General features: G+C 42.2%; 1 long non-coding RNA gene across 1 annotated transcript in view; it reads left to right on the plus strand.

Moving 5' to 3' along the window:
• Window positions 1-25,637, plus strand: part of LOC138535973 (uncharacterized) — a 90,690-nt gene that overhangs the window by 22,125 nt on the left and 42,928 nt on the right. The window contains exon 2 of the long non-coding RNA XR_011284888.1: window positions 23,170-23,297. This is a non-coding gene — a long non-coding RNA (uncharacterized lncRNA). The remainder of the gene's footprint in view (window positions 1-23,169; window positions 23,298-25,637) is intronic.

The raw sequence follows: 25,637 nt of genomic DNA on the forward strand, positions 1-25,637 counted from the left end.
ACCTTCAATTTAGGGTGACAAGATTTCCAAAACGAAAAACCGGGACGATCAATAACATAAAAGAGGGACTGCCCCATCGCAGCCCACCAATTACCACCCATGCCCCAACACGCCCCCACAACCACCACCTAATCATATTTCCAGCACTTCTCCTTTCTATAAAGTGTATCTAATCTAATTTGTGCAGTTTTGTCTGTGAATCTTGGCATGTTGATTCAAAACAAGCGTTTGCTCTCATTGATAATACATGGCTTGCTGTACAACTATATCCAAGCCAGTCTCTGCGGCACAGTCAGTAAGTGTTGTGTGGCTTGTACGTGAACGGTTGGGGGTTCTTCAAATTCTGCAACTGTTGTGAAAAATAATTACAATTTTAAATACGTAGCCACCTAACCATGCAAAGCCCGGACCGAGTAAAACTCCAGGGACCCCGGGACGGAGGGTGATTTCCGGGGAAAACAGGGACGTCTGATCACCCTACTTCAATTGTATATCTAAAATGACTAAACTTCAATCAGGGTACTGACATTAAAGGAAACAACATCATACAGCATTTCCCTTTAACAGAGCACGTGTGCCAGTTTACACACATGTTGCATTAACTTAAGGTCCCACCCCACAGCTATTTATTAGTAATCCCTTCCCCCAGCCCACCCAACTGCACTGCAACCTTTTAATCTATTTGACAAAACATAATTTTCCAGTTCATCAGTGACATGTGATAAACCAGACTTGTCGGATGGGATTTGGCAGGAGGGAAAGGTAGAAAGCATTGATGCAGACACCCACGCATTTTCTTTCCAGACTGTTTCCTCTCTGGCCCGGGTGCCGGGCCCACTTTCTCTTTCCATATCCGTGACTCCTATTTATTTTCCTTTAAATTCCCTTCTTTTATCCATCCCCGCTTTACTATAATAATCACCTCCTCTGCGGGCTATTTGCACTAGTGCATTGTGTAATATCACATACATTTCAATGCTGATGGTCGAGAGGCATTATGCAGTCCTGAAGCATATGTCAATGTCATATTACATATATGATATGATATTTATAACGCGCTTAAATACCCAGAGGTTTCTAAGCGCAGACCCGGGGATCAAACCAGTGTGTTTCCTCTGTGTTGTTTTGCTTCCAAGGCGAGCACTTTGCCCCTGAGCTACCCTCCTGAGACATAGGATCTCATTGGTTGTCATTTTTAGGGGCGGGGGGGCACCAACAATGCATCCCACCTGGGGTGCAATCTGGTGTAAGACCGGCCCTGCTCTCCTCAATAAAAACATCATGCCCCATACAACACCTGCACACACTGCCTTTGTCTAAAATCTATGCCATAATGTCACTGCAAGGCACATGGCAATAATGACAGATTCCAGTTTTTTTGCCCATAATGCTCTAATGCCTCAGCAAGAAAACATGCCCATGTTAAGTGTGCCAATATGCACCAGTATCCCCTCATAATACCATAATCATAATTACCTTGCCCATGACGCCAGTAATGATACTGCATGGAAATATATCCAAACTGGCTGTACCACTATCTCCACTTATGAACACACTCTTGTTTGATTTGCTCGTGATGCCACTATTGATACTCCAAGAAACCAGGTACAAATATCTGGCCTTGCCTGGGGCCCTGCGATGCATCTGATCCCCGAGCAGATAATCACTGTTTTATCAGAGGCACACACCAACACATGCGTACATATAAAAACACACACACTTAAGATAGTCGCTCCTGCTTAAACACACAGTCCCTCTCAGAAACCCAAGCCTGTCACTCGCTCGCATATGTGCAGTCACACAGTTATAATAAGCACCTCACAATCTCCCACGAATGCACACACAAGCAGACTCACACATCCACACTCATGCTCAATCTCTCGTACACAGGTACTATTTCCTTTCATGTTTTATATGCACTCACACAAACGCATGACATTGACCACATGCAAGCACACACGCATGTTTTCCACTTCATTTACTTTCAAATGCCCTGGCAGTATGTTTAAGCCTTTCCTCATTTACTGATTGGGGAAAGCTGCATCGCCAAAGCCCGGCAGGCACCACGGCCCAGGGCATCACTTCCTGACAAATCTGGCCCTGGTGCATGACGGGTGGCAGGTCTGGCCCTGGTGCATGACGGATGGCAGGCAGGTCCAGCTCTAGGAAAGCCATCCTAACCTTTCCCATGCTTCTTGCAGGTGGGGCAGAGCACTGTACCTGATGCAGTGCAGGTGGCGTTCCCTCACCAGCCCCAACTTCCACATTAATAGGAGCCGCCATCTTCTCTGGGTGCTGCAATTCGCGTTGCACTTCAGCAACTGAGGGGGTTAGGGGCAGGGGGCAGCGAGGTTCTGCAAAAAAAAAGACAGCTGCCAGCTCCCCCTCCAAAAGCCCCCTCCACTATTAATTGTATTTAACTAGAATACGTTATAAATCTAAATTTCACGGCTGGCTCACTAGTTTCAAAAGTACAACTTTGTCAAACCAATATTGCAGAGTTTTGCTATTTAAAAGCGTCTGCTCCTTCACATTTGTCGCGGGAGGCATATAAAAGGCATTGCTGCCAGGACAGCCTCCTCGCCAATTATTATTATCATTATTAGTATTACTTGTCAGATTTCTGCCAAACCAACACAATTACCTATTTCCACAATATCCGTCGAATATTTGCTAAAATGTTTCCAGAAATGTCGGCCTTTTTGCATGTAGGAGGAAAAAGTGCAACAGGCGTGAACACCACCTTTTTTCGTCACTTTGATCTCTTTCATGGATTTGAGCCAAACGTTCTAGTTTCATTTTACTATTTGGACAAACAGTTGTTTTGGAAATGTCACGCTGATCCGACATGCGGCTCAAACGTTACTAGTCACACAATTGTGAGCAAGTCAGTGGCTCAAGGATTGCCTTTCACCCCAGGGCTATTGTGCATGTCTATGCAAACAGGACACACACACTCGTCCTCCACATTTAAGATTCCCTCTAGGGAGAGGGGCGTCGCTCTGTAATGCCGACTTCTACTGAGTAGAAAATGTGTAACTCCTGCAAAACTACCGTTTTTGTTGGAATGGAGAACATGTACGATTATGCACAGACTACAACTGTGCATAACAGTGTGGGATTGAAGACGAATTGCACACACCACATCAAATTGCATGCATTAGATAACCCTGAGGTATTTTTTTCCCATATAACTTTTGCCTAATGAATTTCATCTCTGTGTTTTAGTTTACAGACACTTAAAGAGTAACGATATCCGGCCCATTAGGTAATGTGATGCCTGTGGCACTGATTTAATTGTTTATTCCCAGGTGGATATTGTTATCTCGTTAAAAATACCTCCAATCATGATTTCATCATTAATGGCACGTTCTTTGCTTGACAGCCTCTGAAGGGAAATAAAATGCATTTAATAGCTTTGACAATTTGATAGGTTTGGGATGAAAAGCTTTCTAACAATCATATCAGGGTTCTGTAAGGAGAAGAGACAGACTGTCTAAGCAAAAGAAGTCCCTGAATGAGGCAGATGAGCAACAATGAGTCCCCATAATATGCTGTGCTACACAGGCTCCCGCAGCTGGAGTAATTGGTCTTGATTTCTTAATTTACCAAATAGGCACTTCTAAAGTAAATCAAAAGTCGCCGGCTCTTGAATAAATTTGATTTGTCAAAAATAATCATCCAAACAGATTGTTTTTCACTTTTAACTGTATTAAGCAAGCCATTAACAAAATCAATGCAAATTCATACGTATCGCATTAGGGTAAATGTAATCGCCTGTTTTAATTGGAACATATTTCATTGCCGACCTCCAAATTAAAATGCTCTTTTTTTTAGCTCTAAACTGCAAAAATATTTTCTGAAATAATTTTACGGAATTCTGGATGTGATTTTATTTTGAATAACAAAATGTTCAGTTTGAGGGCTCATAAGAGGACAATGAATGTCAAGTTTTCATCCTGCAAATAACCATAAAAATCATAATAACACTAATATGAATGCACTTAATAATAATGGTATTGGTATGGTATGGTATTGTTTTTTTTATAAAACACCTATACACAGGCAAGTGTTTCAAAGTGCTCAAGTAGGGTGGGAACATGGGTAAAAAAACAACAGTCACTCAGTGCCCTTGAATTTCTGAAGCGATAACGGTCTGCTCAGGCAGATTAAGTGGATATGGTACATTTAACAGTTAAGATACAACAAAATAGGCCTGACGGCGATTCTGCGGTTTTTAGGTAACAGCATATCAATAATGTATTGTGTGCATGGTACCTCAGACATGTAGTGCTGTAAACAGCGGGCGTCACTATTTTTCATAAAAAACTGCATGATGAAAGTCTTAGTATTGAATTGATTGTTTATTTATGTAGCACCTATAGACAATGTGTTTGAAAGCGCTTCAAGGCAGGGAGGGATCAAGGGAGATACATTGACATTCTTAAAAGTCCTTGATACAATTCAGAATGTGACGTTAACTATTGTAATCAACCTGGCGACATTTCAGATAGTGCAAGCGCTTTTCACAATGAAAGGAGGGAAGGGGGGAAGGGAAGGAGAATGAGACAGACAAGCGGCTACATTACTATGCCTGACGACAATTATGGTAGTGTCAGAATTTCAATAGGGGAGGGGGGCTGGAGTAAGGGAGGAGGAGAAGAACAAAACAAGCAACTATCATAGTAGGCCTGATAACATTTCATATAGTGCTGGTCGGGACAAGTAAGGGAAGGGGAGGCGATAAACATTTTGATGCTATCATACTAGGTACAGGATAATTCTGATAGAGTAAGTGCATATAAAATAGTAAGGGATAGAGGGAGAAGGGAAAGGAGGAAAGAGCAGAGAATAAAACAGTGAAAAAGAGCAGAGAAGCAAAGGGGAGAGCGAATACAGTTGCAGAGGTTAGTAAAACACACATTGTTGCAGGGAAAAGAAAATGTGAGCAAGGATTCAAGATGATGTTGGGCACAGCATGGTTCAGGGCCACCCTGAGTATGGGATCCAGGGGTGGTCCAGCATGGGTGTTGAAAAGGTGAAGCAACAAAAATCAAGGTGTCCACAAAGTCAGATCCAAGCAATGGCAACATGTCAGTGATAGTGAAACCATAGTGAATCAAGACAACTTCAACGGTGGTTATGGAGAGAGGGGGCCGGAATAAGGGGAAGGTGAAGGCAGGAAAGAAGGGATCAGGCAAAGCAGGGTGGGGGGGCAAGCAAGATGAGGGGCCAGAGATGATGGGGGCAAACAGACATCACAGGGTGCAAGAAACAGGGGTAGAAACCCTCTTTTTCGTGTGGGGGCCTGACTTTAGAGGGTTAGACAGGAATATCAAAAGTGGGAAATAGAGTCAAAGGCTACCCTTGTCATTGACTCATAGGAGGTCACCCTGTGTTAGCAGTGAGGCTTGATTTTTATATATAATAGCTCATAAGGATCAACAGGAGCAGGAATATCTTAAAACAACATTTAATTTATCATAATCACACATTTACAAATATAGACATGTGCCTCATTTGGCATGTAGCGTATGCATAACATGGACTATGTTTGCGTATTACTATTTATTCAGCAATACATGAAATAACAGTCACTTATCTACTTACTAACCCACCTATATGCATATTGTTTCGTGTTAGACATCACGGGGACGAGGGAGGTGTTGGGGGCACACCAGACATCACAGGGGACCAGAAAGGGGGTGGGGGCACAGCAGACATCACAGGGGACCAGGGTGGGGGTAGGGTGAACAGCAGACATTAGGGGGGAGCAGGGAGAGGTTAGGGGACAGCAGGAAGCATTCCAGTGGCAGACAGGGGGCAGACAAGGGCCTTTGTTGCTGGTGCAGCTCCCAGAGTCCCTGATTGTGCTAAATAGGAGGATCACTGCCCAATCATAGGGAGAGGACCAGGCATCAGGCAAACAAAGAAGCCACCATATAGAGAAGTGGGGGCAGCCATCTTAGATTCACTCAGATTGCAGTCAAGTAGTGGAGAAAAATTAATCCAAGGCAGCTATGCACCTAATGAATCTTTAATTCGAGGTGTGGATGTGAAAATAAACACAGCGGTGGCCAGTTTGTTTGTTTGTTTGTTTGTTTATTTGGTATCGTGCAAAACCAAACCCAAAGGGTAGCTGTGCGCAGACAGTACAAGAATACTTGAGAAATTAGTTACAAGAAAATACAATTATACAGTTCAAGTTAGAAGCAAGTACATGTACAAGCTAAGTGCAGAGTACGAAAATACAGATAAGGCTAGTTGACTAAAGACCAGTTAATCTCGTTACAATCATCAGAGTCTCTAAAGCAGGTAGGCGGTGGGGGAGTCAAACTAAGTGTCATTAGATCGTATCCAAGTGAGGACTTTCCGCCTGAAGCTGGTGTAAGGTTGGTCCATTCTCAGATCAAGGGGGAATCTATTCCAAGTTTGAGCAGCTATGACTGGAAAGCTAGAGCCGCCAGCTGTACTCTTTTTGTATCTGGGCACCACTAGGGTATAGGCATTGGGTATTCTTGTGGGATGGTTAGAAATTCCCTTGTTGACTCTGTTTACCAAGTAGGGGGGAGCTATATTATTAAGACATTTAGAGGTGAGAGAGGGGATTTTGAGGGCAATCCTGTCTTTAATTTCTAGCCAGAGGATATTTTTTCTGGAAGTGGAGATATGAGCTCTATTAGGAATGTTTAGAGCAGCTCTAATAGCGTTATTTTGTAGAGTTTGGAGTTTATCAAGAATGTACTTGTTAGATCCTGCATATAGAGCATTACAGTAATCCAGCTTAGAGATGATAAGTGCATTTGCTAGTGTAATGCAGCTAGTCTCAGTTAGGAAAGGTTTACATGCTCGGATCAATTTGCAATATATGCAGTGGAGGAAGCTAAGGAATTGGTTTGTTTTTTGAAGGTGAGCGCTGAGTCGAGATAGACCCCCAAGGGTTTTGACTGCAGGCATCACTTTGATAACATTATTATCAATGTTGAATGAGGCATAGTTCGGGTCAAGTTTTTGGATGGCCAGCTCTGAGCCGAGGATCAGTAGCTCAGTTTTGTCGTCATTCAGGCAGAGGCCGTGAGATGCCATCCATTCCTGAATGAGGAGATATATCTTGTTTACTAAAGCTGTGTCTTCCACAAAGTTGCCCGAAAGGGGAATGAGGATCTGAGTGTCATATGTGTAGTTAGTGTAGATGACACCCAGGCTGTCCAACTTGTCAAAAAGAGGTTTAGTAAAGATGTTATACATCCATACTCCAGTGCAGGCATCGGAGTAAATTATCCAATTTAAAAGGGCTGTGTCGCGCCTTGAATCAGAAATTCGTAAATGTGCTCAAAATCAAAGCCAGAATTTACGCATGTGCAGGCAAAGTCAGATGAATGAATATTGAGACCCTTGTAGCCCTACCAGGCATGTAGAGCTTGGAGTTTAGCACACCGCACAGCAGCGTAGATGCAGAGAAAAGAAAGTAGCCCTACCAATGTTGTGAACCAAGATTTGCTGGTTAAACACAGGACTCAGAAGTAAGCAGTAAACCCAGTGAGGTGGCTTTCCAGTTGTGCTGTTACCCGCACATACACCTATTTCTCCTGCCAGAAGATGCAACGGGCAATATGCATTCCCGCAATCCACTTGCTTTTTCTAAATCCCCCTGTCCTTCCTGACACCAGCAGATCAAACGAGGGATACGTGTAAGACTATCAAATTCAAAATGAAATCCGCAGAGTTACTATGTAGCCAGAGAAAACCAAAGCGCAAAGCAAACCCTAACCATGTGGAATCTTTTCATAATGCAGCACATTAGTTTTAACTAATTCTGATGACCGGGAAGAGAGGAAAACAGTCTAAAGGTTGTCTATTTCTTTTTTCAAGCAAATGCCATGCAGAAATCACAATCTGGCCAAGTAAAAAGAAGCAAATGGCCAGTAACAACCCTGATATCACTATGGATAAGGAACATGTCAACATAGCCGGTCCCCATAGCACAGTTAACATCTGTGCAGAGCCTGCTGACACAGGTTCGAATCCCGGCAGGGCCAAACTCAGCCTTTCATCCTTCGAAGGTCGATAAATGAACACCACACAATGTGGGTAATAATAAGCAGCACTCAGATGCCTGAGGGTTCATAGCGCTAGATAAATGCTAAATTATTATCCTAAGTCAAATCGCCATATTGTTTTTTTGTCAGCAGACCATCAGTGCAACATTTCATCAAAGCTGAATGAAAGACTGCCCAGAGGCAAGCTTGAGAGTAGGTCTGTTCTCCGGTTGTACCGGCCAAAGTTGTCACCACGTAACAAGTGTCTGTCATAGGTGCCTCGCTATCATACAGTTCCTATTGGCCAAAAAACAAGGTTAACAATTCAGTGTTGTCCTCACACAGCCGGACACACTTACCAGACCCCTTCATAGAATAATCATGGTTCTGTATTTTGTGACAGTAGCTCCTTTCAGGGCACTATCATGCTGGCCGATGGTTTTATCCAATCTGGATAATTAAAGTTACATATGAAATTACTAAATGCATTGCAACATCATATAGACAATCACATCGAATTCCAAATGTTCTAGGTCAGGATTAACGAATGTTGTGGTGGTACTGGATGGCATTTATGAGGCTGTCATACCACACAGGACAGGAAGCAATTCTACTGCTGGAAGGATAGCTCAAGGCCAACCCACGTGCCCTGGGAACCTTACGCTGCAATGTAAAATGGGTTTGAGGAGTCCGGCATTAAATTCTGTATAAGGAACTAATAAATAAATACATTAACCCAGAAATGCAGAATGCTGTTAATATCCAGATGTTCTGTGAAATGGACGTGTGCTTGATTTCGATTGTCCACCCACAAACCAATATTCCAATGAAACAGCTGCCTCCAACCACAAGTGGTCGCGTGTAACCTCCAGCATGGACATGTCTTCCATCATGTTTCATAGTCCATTAATAACCCTGCTCAACAGAATGCGCTGTCCAATGTAAAGAGTGAGGTGTCAAGAATAGAACTGTGGATGAAATACAAGATCACTGACAAGGAGGACATGGGACTTGGGAACCCAGGTGAGAGTGCATGATGACATGCATATGCAAATTAACCACCCTTTTCATGGCACATGGCATTACAAGTCCCCCTTCACTTTCGCAGAGGATTGTAGAGGCCAACGACACGTGTGTATAATGATTCAATTAAGGTAACACGTCACCACATCCCAGGAGTGGTTCAACTCTCCTCACATTAAGAGCAGGAACATCTTTGAGTCGGCTTTGGGGGTGATGAAAATCATTTTAGTACATCCATAGGACTGGCCGAAAAAATAACACAATACAAAGACGATGAAGGGCCTAATTCTCAGAAGCGTTTTATATTGTCAACACCAGGGCTTTAAGTGGGCCGGGGCCTGCCGGGGCTGGGCCCCGGCAGTCTCCGAAATTTCGTTTTGAGGCGGGGCCCTGCCGGGGCCCACTAATCTCCCCTGTCAGCCCCGGCCACTACAGGAAAAAGCATTTTTTTCTACAGCCTGAAGCTCTTGCTATTATGCGAGAGCTTCGGGCTTCAGAAAAAAATGCCTTTCAGCCATAATGGTGGCACCGCACCTGCGAGGCATCCCTTTAATCAAGGGATGCACGTGGGCCGGCGCCACCATTATGGAGAAAACGTGAGGCCGCTGGAAGCAGAGGCCTTGCTTTCTAAATACTGAAGCTCCCGTGGATTCTCGGGAGTTTCAGTCTTTAGGAAAAAGGCCTCTGCTTCCATTGGCCTCACCCTTTCAGCCTTAATGGTGACGCTGCCCCTCCCCAGCTGGCGAGGGGCAGCGCCACCATTAAGGCTGAATAGGAGAGGCGCTGTCCCCTGCCAGGCAAGCCTATAGAATAGAAATGCAGAGATCAGCACTCTCTCCCCCAAAGGGGAGAGGGTGCTAATCTCTACAAAAGGCTGCCTGGCAGGGGTGCCAGTAGCCCGTTGAGCCGGCGCTCGTCAAGGGGGCGTGGCCTAACGGCCCATCAAGACCCCCGTTGTTAGGCCACGCCCCCTCGATGGGCCCCGGCTCGATTTGTAGTGCCACTTAAGGCACTGGTCAACACCATAAGGGCCCTGGTGTGCTGTGTAGCAGAATGTTCATGTCTGCTATACAACATTGCAATAAGGATACAGTTGAACATGCTGTCCCAGTATGAGGGTGAATATGAAAGTGAGGGATGATGCTGAAATGAAAAATCTGCCCCTGGCTATCCAAGCTAGTGCTGATGGGGTGATCTTCAGCGAAAACATTACACAAGATTCTTCATTAATGCATTCAACACCTAACCAACATATTATATTTATTGAACTCCCACGCACCGTAGCCCACAACCAAATACCAAAGTCCAAGTAACCCACTTTCCTAACCTCCAATCTTTAGGTGACTCATAGCAGGACTTGACTATTGCATGCTGGCCACTTCTGGAACCTGCTACAGGGATAAGAGGAGTGTAGAGGAGTACAGCAAATCTTGATGACTTGGTCTTTTATATTCGAGCGTGAGACACTTGTAACTTGTAACAAACAGGCTCTGTCCCATTAGTCCTCTAGAACCTGGGGGGAACTACAATTTCAAATGAATGTGCTCTAATGTGCTTCTTCATACATGGAATCAAAAACCGTCAAACATGCGATCACGTTAAGGACACAAAATGCATAGGTGACAGCACAAAGGTTTGTTTGAATATACTTTACAATTAATTTATTATACTGTCTCTCTTAATACATTATATTGCCATCATTATTTTACAAATCATAATATCCAACATCAACTGATGTGTTTTAGTTTCCTCTAGGCAAATAGAAACTATTATTAATTGCAGAACTACATAATACCACAAATGGCAATGTTCATAATAGTCTAGAGGTGTGAAAGCCAGTATAGTATGGAGTTGGGTTTGTGTACACTTAGAGAATTAGCCTTATGACTTGGATGGTTCACAGGGTCTGTGTATTCACTTGTGAGCTGGATATATTTAAAACATATATTTCATACTATAGGTTTAGAATTCCTTTCCACATAACGTTATTGTTTAATAAAATAATAATAATGACACACAATTTATACTGGCCTTTTTCATGTATTTCCATTGCCTTTTGGGCTGGGATTTGGGCCATGGCATCTCCACCAAGACTTGCACAGCACAATGGATTTTTGAAAATTCTATTGGGGGCCTATTTATTGGAATGTAAGCTATAGTGTGGGCTCTTTTTCAACAATGATGTGGAGATATTACACTCCTGTAGACTATTTAATATCACCTCTGGTCTCTTGCTAGGTGTTCACACCTTGCAACCTTTCAATGAGTGTCAAATCAGGACACAGAATGTCCATAGCCAGTGTCTGTCACAGATCAACCCCTTGACCATGACTTCAACCTCAGCATTCCCTGTTGTCTCTGAGATTAACACCAGCACCCCCAAATATCAATGCCAATGCTCCTCACACTGTACAACCACTGATCAATAAGTACTCCTTTATTAATGTACCATACTGTATGTGATGACTTTCTGGTTGTGTTCATATACCCACTGAAGAAAATATTCAAAAGTTAAAGTGTGCGTGTGTGAGTGTTTCATAGTGAAATACATTTTATGACATGAATTTATCTAATGATAAAAACTCAAATGTGTTTGCAAGAGTCAGCAAAAGATCAAAAACGTATAAACACACTTGTATTAATATATACTTTATCGTTTGAGACAGTGCCCAAACTGCAAAACAACATATTAAGGAAAGTAAAGTTACAGCCTGGGATTTGCATAACTCATAAAGCTCCTTGTTTGAGCGAAAAAACAAAAAGGTCATGGCTCTAATAACATACTTTCCTTAGAGTAAAGAGTATTCCTGCATGAAATGGTGACTTATACATACTAAAACCAAAAGAGTGATGTGTGGAAGGTTTGGAATACATCTGAACCACTGGAACTGTGTTGGGCAACCTTACACACTGCCATTTTCTAGCTCATCTGCACAAATGCAAAAGAGGTCCAGTCACATGCAAATCAGTCAGGCACTGCCACCAATGGGAACAGCACAACCCAAACTGCTGGGCCAGCTACCCTCTGCAGGAAGCACAGGCAACACCATACATGTTTCGTCCTTTATGAGACTCATCAGTGGGGTGCAGCTTGGTTCACTATGGAACGGCGTGCAAGGGACCCATGCATTGGCATACCCTCTTTCACACAGCGAGACAAACTAGCACCAAAAAAAGTGATGGGTTGAAGGTTGTGAACACATCTGAACCACTGGCACCGCTCTGGGCAACATTCCACCCCACCCCACCATCACCCCCCTGCTTTCGAGGCCATCTGCACATTTGGACAAGGGATCCAACCACATGAAAATCAGTCAGGTTTTGATGCCAATGGGAGCCGCCCAGCTGTTAGAGAACTTTTTGGGCTATATTTAGTATCTCCTGGTATTGTGTGGTATTTTGGTATGGTGTCTTTTTCTTAGCTCTTGGCAATATATTGTGGTAAACCTATTGGGGTATTTTTATGGTGGTGAGACTAATTTCAGAACACTGCCTGATAATTATTTCACAGGGTCACTAACGGTAAACATGTACTGGACTTAGTACACTCTTAATAATTAGCTCATGCCCTCCTGTGGTATTCTATCTACAATGCCACTCTTTCATGCCCTTGTGGTTTGCATCCCAGTATACATTAAACATGCAAATGAAATACAAAACATTCATTCAGCCTCTCAGAGAAAAACAATTTACTGTGACTAACTTTGCTTTGATATTTGTCTTACTGCATGTTTTACATATCTATGCATGCCGATTCAATGAGACCGAGTGCAGAATAAATACGCTGAGACTAAATTACCTTTTCAAATCGTTATTCTTTATCCGAAACAAAAAACATGCAAGTTACACAAAATGGCATGTACACCCACGTTGTAATTCAAACATAAGCAAACATTTTCCTGCAATGGATTTCAATGCTACTTCTATGATAATGTCCAGAGCTTTACCTGTAATTCACTGTGAACATCTCAACCAAACTTGCAGAAGCTCTGACACTCTGAATTTATCACAACAAAACTTGGAGAAATATAAACACAGTTTTACATGCATGTTTAAATTATTATCATGCAGCACCTAACAATGAACTGACTTATTTAACCTATGCTACATAGTATCAAACATCCACTTTAACATGCTCCTCAATGACAGCATAATTACCTAGAGTCAGCTGGCGATATTCCCAGATTCAGCCCTTCTGCTTGCCAAGCTCAGGGTCAACCCATATAAGGGTTCTCAAGACTGCAGCTCTTCTACAGACTTCCAGCCCAGGAGAGAGACAGACACCCCACAAGACATTCAGCACGAACACAGAAGACTCAGTCTGCCCAGGAACAAGACCTCTCCTCCAGCGCTTCCACTTCGTTTGTCAGGGAGTGAGTGAATGACCCAACCCTCTCTTTCTAAAACCCACATGTCACTAAATAAAAACCTCCCCTTGACAAATCAGCCCAGTAAAATAGCACATGATTTCCTTTGTGCCTTTCAGAGATTCAAACTGCATCGCTGAAGAGAAAATATTACATTCCTCCGGTGCTTCCTGCCCTGAAACAATGCAATGTCTTTAGCAGAATAGATCTCACATTCCACACCTTAAAACACAGCACAACATTAAGCCTGCACATTTAGTTTATTTCATTTCCATCACCATGCACCCAGTTTATATCATGGACTGGTTTGCACTAAATGCTATTATGGGAGTCTGTTATATGTGGAATGGGTAAGGTAATTTACTATGTTAGTTTTATTGTTAGTACAACTCAGCCCAAAACTGTAGTATTATGGAGAAAAGTGATTATTTTCGATCATGTGTTCTGTGCATTGGCATCTTATTAGATTCAGCCTGAGTCACATACTCTTGAGTCACACATATGAGTCTCACACCCTTGGCCCTAGTTAAAATTTAAACCTTTGCTAAAATGTGGATGATAAAATGTGGAGCTTCCTCCTACACAGCCCAAACTGCTAGTACAGGTCCCCTCTGCATGGAAACACAAGCCACCAAGACATGTTTTGGCCTTGTATATGGACCAAATGTGAACTGATATGTTTTATTGCTATTTTAACATAACGGATAGAGAAATACATCGGGTTTCTTGAACGATGTGATTGTTATTGTCTATGTATTTCACTGATATACTATAGTATATTTTGCAATAGAAATGTGTGTGAATATAGTTTATTACAAGACACTCCAACATTAATGTTGCCTCTATTTTTCATCTATTTTCTGACATGCTACATGTTCTAGTAATCCATGTCTGGGGTTATATGGATGATTTTGGAATCTGGAAATATTTATTCTTGGTTCATATTAGTTATGAAATCCCATGTATATGATCAGAAAAACCTTTATTTCAGTTGGTAGGTATACATCGCAGAGACAAAACCACAATCATATGAAGGTTAATCAGCAGAACTTGTCCTCAGATAAAACTTAAATCCCCATTGAAAGGTACATTATAAAGTGTGATGATCTTTAAGACACCTGGCAAGAACACCCAGGCACTCACACAGTGACCGAAACCCCAATCCACAAATATCACTCAACAACTCTCCATACTTCTATCAATCCACATTCAGTGATACTGAAAGACAATTCAAATGCAGACCACTTGGCTTTGCTGATGCTTTTATTGGCATGCAGTACAAATTCTCTAAGAGGGCTTAGTTTTAATAACATCTTTGTCAGAATTTGAGACAGACAAAACACTGTCTCTGCATGTTGCAATTTTGAAGAACACATTTCTGGGAGTTTCTACAATTATGTCTGTTTGATGAGAGTTGGCCATATGCAGAATAGTGCCCAGAGATTAAGGGGAATTTATTGTAATTAATTTCTCTTATTGGGTGACACAGTTGAAGAGCATTGGATCATTCATGTATATTGACTGAGACATTCGGCACAACCTGTGGAAAAGCAGTAGAGACAGAGACACAGGGTGGATGAGAGCTGCAATAGTTTCGAAGTTTCTACATGCTTTCACCGGAAGTGTTTTAGAAGTGGACATCTTTTGATACATAGTTGTACACTTTCTTAGAATGGGATTCTATCAAACCTACCCCATTCACACCACTTGTACAGTCACCCTTAACCTCTTTTCACACCTTTTTATTCCACCAGACCCCTATCTATATAACTGTTTGGAGATAGTGCTCAAATGACTATGACCAACAAATTCACGTTTTAAATGTTGAAGGTCAAACACCTGCAAATCATACGTGAAAAGTTCCTCACAGCACAAAATGCACTGACAGAATAAATTCATTTTGATTTCATGCATCACATGCTGTATATGGCATTGGTTATTCCATGCCATTTGTTATGACTTATCTAGGTTAGCAGGATCTTTAAGCAATTAAAACCTAACTTCAACTTGAAAGCACTCCAGATTAAGACAGGGGTCTGCAACCTTTGGCTTTCCAGAAGTGTTTGACTAGGGATACCATGATCACTGACATTAACTATCGTGGGTGGCTAGAGTTGATGGGAGATGCAGCCTAAAACTCTGGGAGATGCAACAAGTTCAGACTCCAGTAATAGGGATATACGTAGTTAAAATAGACTTCAATGGATATGTTTAAATCAAATACAAGCAATTAAAGAACCTGTGTGTCTTTCATAAATCTATAAGTCTTATTGTCAGCATTTGTTGCCCGCAGGAACTAGTGCCTCCTCTCCCGTCATGCGTGTTGACCCTATAGAGATCAGTGTCTTTAGGAACACAATTCGCCTTGTCTGCTTCTTTAACCCAATGATAATAGGGGCTATTGACTCTCTCCATGCTTGGTGCTCTCCATTATGGGCTAGCACCTAGCACACCTTTAAATAAAAGTCTAAAAAAAAAAGGAAACTCTAAGGTTAATGATTTTGTGTACAATAAATTAGTAGTTAGATGTGATTCGGTTCCATTAGGGACAGATAGATTTAGAAATCGCGTTACCTATTCAATGTATGTTTATTGTAGAAGATGTGTCATGTTGGGTTTAAGCTCAGACCCACTTAAGAGTTAGGAAAAGGAAGCCACTAAGAGGAATAGGTTAGCAAATCTACGAATAGACTTATGCTTCAAAGACAGCTCAGAGACATTTAGGGCCTGATTCACAGAAGTGTGTTATAATGGAATAATCCCATAGGAAAACGCTCGGTGAATTAGACCCTTAAGAAGAACAAATAATCCAGGTTGACATGAAATGTCAACAAAGTTTGTTTGTTTGTTTATGTTATTTGTAATGTGCTCCTTACATGAGTCTCCATCTCAGTGCTTTTTAGGAATAGATGTTAGTTGAATACATAATCAGAATACAAGAATTACTAGTGTCAGGTGTCTTGACCCATGTTTGAACTATTATGCTACAAGATTTGGTGCTGTGGGCTTAGAAAATCCAAGATGGCTGAAAAGCCCACATTTGCACCAGAATCCAGGAACACCGCGCAGTTTTTGCGCGCACCAAAATGGACGCCTGACCTGCCACCTGCCAGTGCGAGCGTGATGGGCCAGAAGTGCCATGAGTGAAACGTGGTGCCAAAGGAAAAACAGCCGTGCCTGTTAGCTCAAAAAGCGCTTTGAAATCACCTTTGTTTCTCTGAATGAAAGCTCAAAATGGCTATTTCAAACATTGCAATATATTCAAAAATCTTACTGACCACCAGCAGACATCTGGCAGAATGAAGTCTTGTGTGCATACAAAATCTGGAAAGATGAAGAGCCTAAAATAATGTTCATAACAAAACTGGCTGAGCTGTGGATGTCAGCAGCGTAAGTGAAATTGGATTTAAAGCCACTAAAATCGAAATGTTTAAAATAAATGAGTGATTTAATTTGGAGTGTCACATAGGTTGCAACTGTTTAAATGTCATAGTTTTGAACTTAGAATCAGCGTTCTAGCTGCATGTGTCAAAATTGTAAGTTTGATTTGAATGAAGAAAAATGGGAACAAAAGTGACATTTGGCTGAAGCCTGGCTTAAAGAGATTGAATTCTGCCCGGCAACTACCTCCGACAGGAGTTGAAACTTGCCCAGCAACTGCATTCACAGGCCTGGCCTGTCTTCTCCTGCCCCCACCAAAAGGAGATTACACCTCTCTGATTGAATTAGGGGAGGGGTACCTGAGACTGCAGGAAACAGAACAATGAACTTTCCTTGCCTCAGGCAAATGCTAAATCAGGGGGTCATAAATGGCTTCCTCTTTGGAAGGAAATGGGAGGGGCACTGCCTCTGTGAGGCAGCTGAGCTTGGAGGAAGTGGACAAACCAGAAATCCCCCATTTGCTTTGGGAAACCACACCCCTCTGGGCCAGAGCATCATTTTAGAAAGATGGATAATTCATAGTACATAATTGTCAAAATTATATCAATAATATCATGATTCCAGTGATTTTTCTGTGCACATTTTAAGAGGTGTTAGGACTCTGTGGTATGTTCTGGGGGGTAGTAGCGGAAAATAGGGTATTACTCCAAATGTATGTATGTTAATAATCTGACACTTCATCATCTGATGCCCATATTCCTTGCACACATTTGTGTAAATTCTTGAAAAGTTTAGGGGTTGTGTTCTGGATGAAAAGGGCAGAATTCTGTCAGAAGTGGACACAACATCTTACAAAGACAGGGATCGGATGGTTTGGTGCTACAGAACATATGTTAACTGGACATATAATATTAGAAAAAATGTACATAGATAAATATGCATTTAAGTCAAAAATAGATTTGTGTGCAAAGTGACAAGGGGAGTGTTCTTTCTGTATGCCATAAAAAGGATGCCGGATGACTCACAATTCAGTTCCAAAGTCAGGCGACAGAGAATCCTATAGCCTATCAGGATCCTCAGATGGTTGGGCATAGAAAGTCAGCCTTCCCACCCACTTTCAAAAGACATAAAAAGACCCACTGAAACCCAGGTAGGGACTGCTCTTTCCACTTTCTTGCAAAGCACTTTGCCGGACAACTTCAAGTCCAGACAGTATTCAGAGACCAGAACTTAAAAAAACAGACTCCAGATTCCAGAACTTTGTAGCAGAAAGGCCTAGTCCACAGGCTGAATCCTTTCCAGAGGCCTCAGAATCCAGCAACCTAACCAAACCATTCAACAGCTGGGCAAGCTGTGTGATTCTGGCTAGAACCCTGTGCCAAGAACCTTTGCCAAGACCAGAGACCAGACCAGACCACTGTGCAGTGCCAAGAACTTTTGCCAAAACCAGAGACCAGACCAAACCGCTGTGCAGTGCCAGAACTTATGCCAGAACCAGTGATCCAGACCAGCAAGAACCTCAGCTAAACCTGTTGACCAGATCTGTGACGAGGCCCATTCCTTCCAAAATTAGGAATGAGTATCCAGCCAGAACTGTGCAAAACAATCTCTTAGTTTAAAATAATCTAATTCAACCCATGTCAACCTATTTAGAACTGCATAGAAATCGTGTGTCCATTCTGTGATTTCAAACCTGTGAAAGTGTCAATTGCTGTTCTGAATCATTATTTCATTTCTGAAATCTACCTCTATCTTTTGAACCATGCGTGCTATGAACGAGATTTAACTTTCATTATAAAGCTAAGATTCTCAGCTGTCCGACAAGCCCTAACCTTTCTACTCCTTATAGTTTTACAACTCTGAAAAAGTGCCGCGAATTGCAATTTGAATCAAATTTCTCCACCTGTCAAAATTGCTGTCTTTTGCTGGCAACTGCTGAAATCCGTTGTCAACCTGATGATCCCCCTTGAATCACTGATAGTGTTGACCTGAACCAATATTAAGTAGCTATCACCTACCCTGAATCTCCTATAGGAATAAAAATCATTTTTAGCATATTTTCACTTCTTTGCAAATCACATTTAAGTATTTTTGCCTGTGTTTTAAAATCATCCCTGTTGCTTTAAGCTTGCTAGGGGGGAACTGAATTGGTATTGCATTTGATTGCATTCCTGAAAATTGTGTGCTCGCCTTCCATCTCTTTATATTGCATAGGGGGTGGAGTGAATTGTCAAAAGAAAAAGTTATCATATTATCGCTTGTGGAAACCATCTCAGTTATTTCTGTGCTGCATTCTTTTCCATCATTGCATTTCCTTGAACCCATAAAAGCATTCTCAGCTACTTTATCCTCTCTATACCAACTCATAAGTAATTAAAAAAGTGTGCTAGTGTAATATTATCCATTGTTGATCACTGTCATATTCATAAGTGTGCTATCAAATATTAATTTATTTATAAAAGTGTGATATATATCTTGTTTAATTTTTCAATAAATCTTTTAATTTGCGAAACAAACCTACTTCTTGGCTCAGTGTGGTCAGGGGGATTCAAAGAGAGGGACGTTATACAAGGGTTTATCATCCAGATCTATGAACCTGTCATAAAAATATATAAATATGGGCTTCCCTTGGGCATCCCATACTCGGCATTAACTTTTATAGTGCTGAATTGAAGTCACTTAACACTAGGACGTTTTCACTGCTGAACCCTACAGGCATTAATGCAAAAAGCTAGAACTATGTTTTTGCATTTTGTTTTCTAGCACCAGAGAGCAAATCTGGCGTTGGTAGCAAAAAAGTGTTATTTTGTCCCAGTCCCTTTTTCTACCAAAGCAAAATCTTCCCGTTAGAGAAATTAAACTGTCTGGGGCGTTGCCCTCATTCGATCTGTGGGACAGAGGAGAGCATGTGGACCCCCATGTACCGGCAAACATGGCACCTGCTCATAAGATATGTATTTCTCTTTCAAAACTGTATTTATGTATTACTGCTCAGCTCATTAAAATGTGAATAGACTGATACTCCTGTTATTTTTGTGTATATACATTACATCGCAGGGTCAGTAGGTGAGAGGATTAGATTTAGACAGGTGCGGCTCATCATTCTGCAGGCCATTTTTACACAGAAAATGTTTTCACAGCAGCTGCACTCCCCCTCACCTTGGTCACATCTTGCCAATCCTATTCGTAACCTACCCCCTACTCTTACACATGTTGTCGCCAATACTCTGTCCCCCATTACCTCATGTGTTTTGTTTTTTGCTATTTTCTTTTTGCGCTCCAGGGCCCTTCATCCAGGCTGCATGGCGCACGTCCATTGCCCCACTTCAACGAGAGGGCTTACTGATGACTTTGTATATTTCTGCAGGTGCCCTTTCTCATGGACTCCCGTGCAAATTCGGCTATCATGTTTTTTGGGCGCCACCAACCTGCTTCCACATGCGCCCTCCCAGCTCCATGACATATGGTTCCTGTAGAAACATGTACTGTGGAAACCTTGCCATGAGCATGTGACCCTTTTTGGAAAGAGACATGCAATGGATTCTGCTAGATCTAATTATGTGCATAGAATTTAAACCAGCCCAAACATAAGATACCTTATAAAAGTGCAGGAACCATTGTTAAGCAGGCTCGAAGTGCGTATTCACTTACAACCAATGAATGCATTTCTAACAAAAACTTGCTTCCTTTTTAGTTACAGCATTTAGCGTTTATTTTCACAGTTGTAATGTTGTGTGCTCAATCAACTGAATTGACAGAGGGTCGGTCGAAAACAGAGCAACATGCATGCTACAGCTTATATCCCTTAGCCTATAAAAGGACAAGATGAAGGGGGGTGGTTGATGAGGGAGACAAGTCAGGAGGATGAGAGCAGAAACTATGAATGTGCAATCAATGCACTGACATGTTACTCAGCTTTTCATAACAGCAGTTACTGAAAATGCATTGAAGAAAATGTACATTACAGTACTAAACTCCCCCTTTCTTTTCACATATACTACTGGTTTTATCCTCCTGCAAACCAGCAAACATTAATTACTCCCTAAATCCCACCTTCAAGACCTAGGAGAACATACTTTGACATCAGCACTTTCAAAAGATTTTTATTTGGAAAGCAGGACATCATATTTACTGTCCAGCGCAATGCACCTTTCATACTCGACTGCTCACTTACCTTGCACACGTCAAGTCGTTTGATTCCATCCACACCCATATACCTAGATAATTGCTATCGTGCTCAACTCACATCAGATATCTACTCTCTTTCTAAATGGCACACCTATGCATCAACTAAGTCAATGGCATCATCATCTAAAGCATAAGTCAAGTGAGCTGGATCTCCTTATATTTGGAAGCTTCTCAAAACCCTCCCTTTCTCTTCCTCCTTCCCTCTCCTCCTCCCCTGCTAATGCCCCCAAACTCTTTTGAATGGTTGTCTGGTTCCTTCAGATTCTTACAGTGCACCAGCCCTCTTCGCCCAGTCTTACCCGCACTTGGTCTCCCCTGGCCCCCCAAACCCCTTGCCTACACTTGCCCTCCCAGGCTCCCTCGCTTTGCACTAGCCTGTCTGGGCCTGAACCCCTTGAGCCCTTCCAGCCCTGCCCCTTGCACTTAGCATGTGGACCTTTCTTGCACTCTCTGCATTCCCCTGGTGTTTTTCCACCTGGCCTCCCCTCGGCACTCGCACCACCCATGGGCCCCTGCACCCTGACCGGCACTTCCCCCCTCTCTTCTCCCCTGCACTTCTTCTTACTGCACTTGCACAAACCGAATGACACAAGGCCTAGTAGGACCATTTTTATTTTTCATCCCTGTTTCCATCCCCCTCTTGTCTTGTTAAGCCTCATTGGTGTATAGTCACATTATAAATACCCAATAAATAAATAAATAAGTGAGGCTCAACTAACCATAGGTTAAATTAGTTCTAGGAAACTCCCTGAGCATGCCCACATCTAGAAATGCCTGATAAACAGGAAGCTCCATGTAAAAATAGCTCATATGTCACCACTGCCATGTGTGTCATCTTTACCTGTGACCTCTCATTGAAAGCACATATATCCAAGATATCTAAGAAAAAAGAAAGATCATGGTCCAAGAGCAGACTCCTGTAGAAAGCCAAGCCTTTCATCCCCACTAGAGTTTCACAAAACGTGCACAACACCGCATCATCTCCATAGTAGGAGATGAGGTCTGCCCTGATGCCATCTTGGCCCCTGTGGAAGCCATAAAAAGTATTCTGCAGCGCACCTCATCACATAACAAAAAAAATGCAACCATGTGGCCCCCATCCTGAAAGAGATTCACTGGCTAATCATTTGTGCATGCATCGCATTCAAAACAGCCTGCATCACCTGAAAAACAGTTGTAACCTAAAACCGCTCTTTCTGGTTGAAAGACATATTATCTTTGGAGGCCAACAGACCACCAGGAGCAACCACATCACCAGCATAGAAAGAAAGAACTTCAGAAGAGTACACAACTAGAAAACAGACCTTCAATGCTAGGCAGCCCATCTCTTTTTTATTTTGTATTTTTTTATTTGTAGGGTACCAAAGCCCACAGGCATCAGGGCACACAAACAGAGGAAACAGCAACAAAAAGACAGGAGAGGTGACCAACGTGGCCAAGAGAGTTAGAAGCATGGTGGGTTCTATTTCAGAGAGACATGACTGTAGAGAGCGTTAGTTGAAAAGGACAGTTTTCGAGCTCCAAAGGCAAGGCATTCCAGATTTTTGCGGCCGTGAAGGGGAAGGATCGGCCTAGACAATTTGAGAGAACAAATTTAGTGATGTTGACCAGTGCCAAGTTGGAGGAACACAGCTCCTTTGTGGCTATTCAAAGGACACCAGTACTTTAATATAGACTGGGGCAGTACCATATAAAGCTCTATAGGCTAGAGAGGTAGCCTTAAATTCCAGCCGGGAGGACACAGGGAGACATGGGAGATCTCTCCAGCTATCAGCAATATGATCTCTTCTAGCTTTCTTTGTGATAGTTTGAACAGCATCATTTTGAAGAGTCTGGAGGGCATGGATGTTTTTCTTTTAGGCCCCAATTAATAATGGATTGCCATAGTCCAATCTGGACATCAAAACCGCACGGGCCACTGAAGTGTAACTACATTCTGACAGAAAGGGACACAGGTTTCCCATAAGCCCAAGGTAGTAGGATCCATTTTTTACTGTCTGGTTGATATGAACGACTGCACTAAGAGTATCAAGATAAAAGCCCCGAGTTTTAACTGTCTGTGAGACCGGAATTGGACAACTGTGAATGGAGAATGATTGGTAGCTGGGGTCTAATTTTGCTCCATCATGCTTGGTGCCAAAAACCAACATCTCGGTCTTATCCTCATTCAGACACATCCAGTTGTTGCTCATCCAGGTCTCAACGTGAAGATAGATGGTCTGAAGAAGGACGGCGTCCTTGGCATAACCCTCCTGTCACCAGCATAGTTCGAGAAGTACACTCCAAGCTCATCCAACAGGTAACAAAAAGGTTGAATGTAAAGGTTGAAAAGAGGGGGGTATACATGCTCCCTGAGGAACCCCACAGGAAATGGGGGAAGAGGGAGAAGTGGTCTCACCCCAACATACTCGAGACGTACGATTCTGGAGAAAACAATCTTATCCATAGAATTGAGTCAGGAGTGCAGTTACCATGTTTCCCTAAGGCAAACAGAAGTTGGTCATGGTCAAGAAGATCAAAAGCCACTGATAAATCCAGCAGAACCAGCATGCCAGAGTGACCTCCATCCGAGATTATCAACATGAGCATCTGCAGATCTAACGGAGTGGTCTCGGTACTGTGGAGGGGTCTAAAGCCAGCCTTTCTAGGATGTAGGATATTAGTCTTCCACACAAAGGCTTATAGTTGATTATTAGCACATTTATCAAGCACCTTGAGGAGAAAATGACAGTTGGAGATGGGGCGCAGGTTACCAGGGTCACTTGGGTCCAGTCCTGTTATTTTAACCAGAGGGGTGATGGTGGTTTTCTTTATGGAATTAGGGACTTGATCAATATTCCCTCTAAGCTGTGCGCATGTGCGCTTGCCCAGCTTCTTTCTGGGTGCCACTCAGTGGATTTTTAGCAGCGCACACAGACAATTCTCACCTATTCATGAAGATTTAATGAGGAACAAGCCACAGCAATTACCTGAAATGTTCTTTCTCTTAAAATAAGCAACAAGTCTTGATATTATGCTAATTTGCATTACACTACTATGCACCTAAAATCCCTAACAGCAAAATACAACATAAGAGGTTAAAAACTAATATGAACAATTGGCTCCATGAACAGAAGAATCTAACCAACATATGCCTGCACATATTAACCAAACATGTTCCATCCCCACCCACGACTCCTAAACCTGACCCTACCACACTTTTACTGTATGACTCTAACTTCTGCCCCAGAGTACATTAAGATACTATCGGACAACCTTGACCCTTCCTCTCTTGGCTCTCTGAAAGGTTAGCAGACGTGTACCTAAATCCACTTGTTTTATGGTTGTTGGAACATGAATAACGTTAACATGAATAAAGTTCACGCGACAGAATTTCTGTTACTCATTGTGCCTTACCAAAAGCGTCACCCACACTATATAATCAAACTACCAGCTCAAATATCGGATACTATTAAGCAGGCTTCCATACTTCCTCTTCTTTGTACATATATCACGCAAGTGCTTTGAAGCGGCCCCCTTGTAAGTTAACACATTATAAAACTCAAATATTAATTTGCCCTTTAAGGATTTAGAAAAGACAAATGTGATCCTACTTTAGCATTACTAACATTACCCTATAAGTAGATAGCAACATTGCAATATCATTTACTTAGCCTACAAGGGATAATGGGTATGGCCTATGCCTGGGATTACTCGTCCATAGTATCAGGGCACTGGATATTCAGACAGGAAAATGCTTTTCACTCAATCTGCATAGTTTCCAAGTGTTCAGAGTTCCTTTGGGCATAGACCTTCACACATTATATGGTAACTCGCTTCTACACAAAAACAGTTTCACTGATCACTTGTGTAATCCTACACAATGATATAAGGGTGGGGTATGTTGCAAACAATCTTGTATGCACTGCAAAAGAAATGTCTACATGCAGAGTCATGCCATTCTTAAAATGTACATCATATGTTGAGGCATTTAAATATGCCTTGCTTGCAAAGTATTGGGGTCTGCAAATATGCCAGTGAGTGTTTACTGCTACAATCCCTCATTTTTTGCACAGGGGCCGGGAAAGGGTATGGGTGGAAGCATCACTCCTTGGAGGTGATGAACAAAGCAGCACATTTCAAAGATCAAGTCAAACATTCTGGCAGTACACTGAAGGAAATGTGTTGCGTGTTTGCTACAGGATAGGGAATTTAAGTACCCATCTAGACAACAGCACCTTCTTTCTCTTTCTATGGTCAACTGCAGAGGGATTTTCAATATAACCATGCGTTTGTGTGTGCAGTCTCTAGCAACTCCCTGCATCTTATTTAACTGATCACAAAGAATTACAGAAGAGGGATCCATAGTTACAGAAGAAGCCACTCAATCCGTTGTATCTCTGATGAATTGATGCAATTAACTTAAAAGTCATATATGTATAATTTTCTTCAACAGGGTTCCATAATAATCCTCAGTAAGGATTTTGTTTAATTGTATCTAGGCTATGGTGTGGACGGGTGGGAAAAACTATTCACATTATTATGTGCCCTGTCAGTTCACTCCATATGTCAGGTGTACAAGCAGGGCTCTAATCAGATTTTGCTCCCTACTTGGAGTCAAATGATTTTCCAGGGAGTAAAAACGTAATTAGCTTCCTAT

Source organism: Ambystoma mexicanum, chromosome 1q (genome assembly GCF_040938575.1).
Source record: "Ambystoma mexicanum isolate Mex_15411 chromosome 1q, UKY_AmexF1_1, whole genome shotgun sequence".
NCBI lineage: Eukaryota > Metazoa > Chordata > Amphibia > Caudata > Ambystomatidae > Ambystoma > Ambystoma mexicanum.